The sequence below is a fragment of the Hordeum vulgare genome, chromosome 3H, assembly GCF_904849725.1.
Source record: "Hordeum vulgare subsp. vulgare chromosome 3H, MorexV3_pseudomolecules_assembly, whole genome shotgun sequence".
Taxonomy (NCBI): Eukaryota; Viridiplantae; Streptophyta; class Magnoliopsida; order Poales; family Poaceae; genus Hordeum; species Hordeum vulgare.
In genome coordinates, this window is record NC_058520.1 from 542,655,395 (window position 1) to 542,662,609 (window position 7,215).

General features: G+C 41.2%; 1 pseudogene; it reads left to right on the top strand.

The window, feature by feature from the left end:
- Positions 1-4,694: 4,694 nt before the first annotated feature.
- On the top strand, positions 4,695-5,705 carry LOC123442004 (annotated as a pseudogene).
- Positions 5,706-7,215: the final 1,510 nt, after the last annotated feature.

Consider the following 7,215-nt stretch of genomic DNA (forward strand, 5'->3'; position numbering starts at 1 on the left):
GGCGGTGGCGGAGTGATCGGTGGCGTCTCAGAGGGAGTTCGAGGAGGCGACGGCGATGAGACAGGATGGAACTGTGTCGCAGGGGTTGCTGTTTCGCCGAGAGTATCAGCAGTTCCCGAGATATCAGCGACAGGGGAGGTGGTGGGTCTCTTACAGTTCCAAGTAAGACAATTATTACGCATAAAAGAGGCTCCTCTAGATCGTGCGTGGCCCACCGTGTTGTGAGCGCATCCAGGCGAAGCCGTGCAGTTCGCAGCTAGATGGCCCCGAGCGTTGCAAATTGAGCAAGAAAAGATATCCTCAACCATGCTATTAATGAGTTCGTCAAAGGCCAGATGGGCCTCCTGAGAGGAAGGAATATCCATCGAGCGATTAGGCTCGGGCCCAGAGAAAGAGATAACCTCAGCAGGCTCATTAATGAGAGTGGAAATTGGCCCAGAATCCAAACTTGACACCGAAAATTGATTCTCGTCATTCAAAATACCATGAATCTCGGCGGGATCAGATGTAGCTCCTTGTTGCGCGGGAGAAATTCCGATTAATTTGGTAGTTTGAAAATCATCGCCGGGAGATCCGGGAGAGGAAACTTGGCAAGAAACGGTCCCAAACGTAATATGCGGCGTGGCTGTCGTCCACCGGAGTTCCGCCGGCGGTGGTGCTGAGATGATGACACGTTCAGGGGAAGGCACCGAATAACCAGCCTGTTCAAGCGTGACTAGCTCATCATGGGAAATAGGATATCTGTAGCCCTTGCAAACCTCATATTGCTGAAGGGATGCAAAAGTCAGCTTCTTACGAACAGAAGATCCAGATTTAAGTGAAGACTTGAGGGGTCTGGAATGCATGGCCATCAGACCTAAAGAGGCTCTCCTCTTAGAAGGACTCACAATAATCCATTCAGCATCACATTGCTTCTTCCACAGAGCAAATTCCCGACGCCAATTAGGACCTCCATGTCCCCATAGATGGAAGAAGCACTTAAAACTTGAACACTTGAAAGAACGTAAATCCAGAATATGAAAACCAACTTGCATGCAGGAGACTTTGAATGAGAAAACCGAATCTGTGACTTGAGAGACACGAAACTCAATAGTCAATCCTCCAATCACCGATTCCAGAGCTGTCGCGACTGTGTCAGTCGAAAGACGGAACACATGACGACCAAAGGAAATCACCATGATGAAAGGGCGGTGGTGCTTCATAGGGTGCACTGTAATACCCGAGTGGCGATAAACCTCATCAGAGAAAGCCAAACCGTGCAAAAAATCCAGATCCAACGTAGAACCACCCATGTAAGCCATGCACGACCACGTGAGGAGGGTCGGGAAGGTTCACCTGAGCAGAGGAGTGGCGAGGATGGAGGATACGCCGGCTAGAGTTCCAGATCGCCATTGGGTCGCCGCGGTGGGAGGTGGCAGGTGGGGGCGCCATCTTCAAGAAGAAGCAAAACTTTGCGCATCCCTTGTGCATTTCACATAGTCGCGCTCTTGCTCACGTTGGTCGCTCTTCTCTTCTACGTGATGGTTTAGATAGGGATGATGAAACTTGTGGGTGTGCCATGACTTTTGTGTATTGCTATTTTCAAGATTTGATGATATTTGTGTTGGATAATGATGAAGATGATGGTATAAATGAAGAGACTACTTTATGTGTATGATGTGATGAAAATTATGCATGTTTATTATGATATGACTAGTAATCTGGCACGTGCAATAGCTCATTGACAGATAACCATAAAAATATATACTCATTCATTCTTATTAGTAGGTATTATTAAATAAAAACCAAAAGATAACATGATAATGTATTAATATAACAGAATCCATTACATTATTGTCTGTGAATCATTTTTTACGGAGCCTAACTTGTACATCAGGCATTTGTCAAACATAGCTCCCGTATGCTTCTCTACAAACGCTTTATAGGATTTTCCATCCAGGTAGTGTTTGCAAAACAAAGACGGCTCTTCACTCAAAAGATAATAAAGTTTCAAGCATCCCAAATGTCATGAGAACCAGAGATATCATCCTGCTTGACCTGATAAAAACATGTAAATCCAAAAATTGAAAAAAAAAATGGGGGTACTAATTAGTTTAAGAAAACATTCAAAAAGAGAGCGTACATACTCCATGCTACTAAAGCATAGTATGAGAGTGCATTTCCAAAAAAAGGCATAGTATGACAGTGTGTTCATGCTGACCATAGATAATTTTTGTTGTTTCCTTCAACTAAGAAACCTTCAGAAAATTTTTGGCTTCTTTATTACATTTCTCTTAACACAAAAGACAAAACTAAAAAGTCTTGTTGATTCGCTGGTCTGCACAAATATTATAAGCATGCTCCGAGGCAACTATTTTGAAACATGAACACGATTGGAGTACTGCTAACGGATAGGAAAATTATAATTGATAAATAAAAGGAATTGTGTGATCCAGCCACTGATGGTGGATACAAAGATATATTCCCGAAGCAGCACTTGTATGCAATTAAACTCATCTCCTAAAGTCTGAGGATATAATCATGGGAATCCTCCAAAGAATCAGTGGATTTCAGTCCAAGGATTTCACCAGCTAAGTCAACATTTCTATAAATTTCAGATTATAGATAAAAAATTCCTAACTCCAAACTGTCTCACAAAGAAGAAAGAAGAAAGCCCGAATAAATAATATGCATTCTTTTAGGCGGGCCAAGGTAAAGAATTGCACATACTTTTGGCCGCAATATTTCAATAGACATTAGTTACTACTTACTCTGTAAATTAATATAAGAGCATTTAAAATATTACTTTAGTAATCTAAACACTCTTATAATAGTTTGCAGAGGGAGTACTTAGGTATTTCGGAAAAAAAACTCAATTCTAAACTTTTGGCAAAAAAACTCAATTCTGAACCATATATTTAAAAACCAAATCAATTCTTTGCTAACTGGGTTTGCCCATAACCAGTTATGTAGTAACTAAATTACAATGTGTAAACTTGCAAACAACAATTGACTTGATAATTCATGTTACGAAATTGCTAATTCAAAAAAAGGCATAGTATGAAAGTGTGTTCATGCTGACCATAGATAATTTTTGTTGTTTCCTTAAACTAAGAAACCTTCAGAAATTTTTTGGCATCTTTATTACATTTCTCTTAACACAAAACTAAAAAGTCTTGTTGATTCGCTGGTTTGCACAAACATTATAAGCATGCTCCGAGGCAACTATTTTGAAACATGAACATGATTGGAGTCCTGCTAACGGATAGGGAAATTATAATTGATAAATAAAAGGAATTGTGTGATCCAGCCACTGATGGTGGATACAAAGATATAATCTCGAAGCAGCACTTGTATGCAAATTAAACTCATCTGCTAAAGTCCGAGGATATGATCATGGGAATCCTCCAAAGAATCATTGGATTTCAGTCCAAGGATTTCACCAGCTAAGTCAACATTTCTTTAAAATTCAGATTATAGAAAAAATTCCTAACTCCAAACTGTCTCACAAAGAAGAAAGAAGAAAGCCCGAATAAATAATACGCATTCTTTTGGGCGGGCCAAGGTAAAGAATTGCACATACTTTTGGCCGCAATATTTCAGTAGACATTAGTTACTACTTACTCCGTAAATTAATATAAGAGCATTTAAAACACTACTTTAGTAATCTAAACACTCTTATAATAGTTTGCAGAGGGAGTACTCAGGTATTTCAGAAAAATAACTCAATTCTGAACTTTTGGCAAAAAAACTCAATTCTAAACCATATATTTAAAAACCAAATCAATTCTTCGCTAACTGGGCTTGCCCATAACCAGTTATGTAGTAACTAAATTACAATGTGTATACTTGCAAACAACAATTGACTTGATAATTCATGTTACAGAATTGCTCGTCCGTGCATTCAATTAGGGTAACTATGAATTTCAGATTTCTAGGTGTGTGTGCCAGATTTCTTTTATGAAACCAGAACAAAGTTATTTATGTGAATCTCTAGTTAGAAACCAACTGAAATAAATAAAATGTCTAATGTGAAAACTCATAAAACTGAATGGACTAAAGAAATAGCAGGATTGAGCACCACATACCAAGTGTTAGATGTCGAAAAGAGTAGTCGTTATCACTTTAAGGTCGATCCATCATGAAGGAAAGCCTGAACAAATGGTCAAATTCTGTAAAGAAAAACAATCAATATTGAGAGGACTATTAACTACACCTCAAGGAGCATTTTGAAGCAGGGAAATTATATATCATGATTAACATTATCCTTGCCAAGTCAAGAGTTTTTCCTTTTACAAGCTTGATCTCCCATATGAAGTATCTTATATATACAACATAGCAAGGTAGCCTATATGAAATAACAACTGGGACAATAAACCGAATTATTACTCAAGGTGAACGACCAAAAACTAATTGAAATATGCAATTTCAGAATCCACTCCATCTCCTGTGCTGGTACTACGATCCATAACACTCAATGAGACCTTGAGATCTACCTAAAGGCCTAAAACCCCTACCTCATACTTAATACTCCTTCCATTCCTAAATATTTGTCTTTCTAAAGTATATAGACATAATTTAGAGTTTAAGTTCACTCATTTTGCTCCGTATGTAGTCCATAGTTCAAGCTCTAAAAAGACAAATATTTAGGAACGAAGGGTGTACTAATGATGTGACATGCATCCTATGATAAAAAGAACATGCAGAATAGAAGCATGGTGGTGAGTGGAACTGGGAAAGGCAGCAAGGGAGCGTGTACCTATACAAGGGGGATGCTGCCATGCAAGAATCCCTTGGCTCACTCATGGTCTGCTGCACCGAGCAATGCAAGTGGATACTCTGACCGTTTGAATGCAAAGAACTTTCAGAATTTTATGTATCCGTCAAGCACTTCTCAAGGCGGAGTTCCTGGTCAATCACCTCAATTGAAGGCATCGTCGATGAGAGTGTCAGCTCCATCTTCAGTTGCCTCTGTCCCTGTTGCATCCTCACCTTCTAATTTGATTATGATGAAGAACAATGGTCTCCATCAACAACAAGAAAAAGCTCAGCAGGCTCTCCCCATCCTAAATCACCAGTCACAAAGCATGAGTTCATCGAAGATTGGGCACTCCCTTACTAATCTTTCTACTGGAGGAGGAGGGGACCTATCTCGATCTTCAAATGCTCCTGTTGCTTCTGGTTCGCCATCTAATTCAGTCTCCAAAAGTATTGGTGGTAGCCCACCTGCATCTGGAAGTGCGAAGGGTGGCCAGTCAGTTGTCCAATTGTCATCGCCTCAACAACATGCAGCCAAGAACTCTCCTTCGACTTCTGGATCCAAGTCAGCCTCCACAAATCACTACAGCAGTATGCCTATGCCATCTATCCTTGGTCAGCAGTCAAACATGGCTCACTCTGGCGGTAAGCAGCAGTCGCATGGACCCTCATTGAAGCAACATCAACCATTCTAGCAAGGCCACTTCTTCATCTCCAATGCATTCGCACCACCACAAGGTCCGCCTCAGCATGTAAATGCTGGAGTTGGTGTTGTCCTCTACCAAAAGCGCTCGACTGACAAGACGCGGCAGCAGCAACAGCAGAATGTTGTACCTGGTTCGTCTGCTATGCTCTCTCTTGGTTCCATGTCAATGTCCACAGCTGCGATTCCAGCTAATCCAGGGAAGGCAGCTGGCAGTAACATGAAGGCCAATCTTCATCCAGTTGCTGGTGATTACCCTGACTAACATGGTCAATACAATAGTCATTTACAAAATATTTTGGGGATGGATGCCAAACAGTACAGAGGCATAACAACTCATCTGCTTAAAACTGGATTAAACAAAGGGAATTTGTACAGACGGGATGGGTTGTGCCTGATTTTTACAAGATATAGCGGACATCGATCACCTCGGTTCACAGGGTCGTAGCTACCAATCCTCCGGTGTTCTGTAATCCTGCACGGGATGCAAAACTGCCGCTTAGACTCCTCATCCATGCCCTGAGTATCCATTTCCCCATTCTATACTATACATGCTTCATAACCAACATTGGGGCATTTACTAAAAAAGATTATGCAGCAAAGAATGGTAGAAGAAAACAGCGTAGGGATTGTACGTAGTATAAATAAAAAAAGAAAGCAAGGATAGAGATAAGATGTACAACTGAAGATGAACAAAAAAGGAGTTGCTGCAGGTAGTTGTCCATCGACAGGTTCAGTATTTGCAACTGAACATCGAAAGAGAAGGTTTCAGGGGTGGTGGAACTCACCTGGGCCTCGATGGCATGCCACAGGCTGCTGGCAGCAGAGCAAGCAACGCGGGTGCGATGGCGCTGTGCGGGGACCCGAGGACCGTGGATTCCCGACTTCCTGCTGCTTCCCAGCGCTCGAGTGTAGGGGGTGAAGCTAATGACACCACTATCTCTATAAGAAAAAAAGAAAAGAAAAGAAAAAAACAGCCTTAAAACATGCAAAAGAGTGTCATCATGATGTGCAAGGAGTTGGGTACTGATATGACAAGGGGGCAGAGTAATTTGGTAGTAAAAATTGATTCCAGCATCATGATTGCCAATGAGCATCAATATCAGACTTCTACTGCTGAACATGGGGAGGTGACCAATATCTTGATTTCTATTAGCAAGTACTCTGTATGAAGCAAACTGGATGCGATAAACAAGCATTAGATTGTTAATCATTTTAAAACCTAAACAAAACTACACTAGCACGCCTGCAAATGAAAGCATGTTCAGTGGTAGTGAACATGCATATATAAATAAAATGACAGTAGCATGCAAATGAAACTATGCTTGGTGGTGGTAGTAGTACCGGGTGATCCTGTTGTCGGTGCATACTGAACTCACTGGCAAAGAGCTGGGAATAGATATGCCTTTTCCTCTGTTTACAGACCTGGACATCAGCATTCTCCATGTTGACACGAAGCAAATATTGGGCATTGAACACCAGTCGACGGTCCAACACACTGGTATCATCTACGCGATGGCTCAGAATTGAAGATACACACAGTTTCGACTCCATAGTTTATAGAACAATAAGCCATATGTTCTGGTAAGGGTTATGAAAAGAGAGAGGGAGAGGTTCTAAAGCAAAGTTTCAGACAACACCTACTGCTTCTCCTCCTGAGAATGCTGCGAAGGCTACAGAGAGGCAACAAAAATACACCATTATTGCTCCACTTCACCGGAAGAGTAGCATACTCATGAAGCCCCATAGAATAAATTACCCAGAAGATGCATATT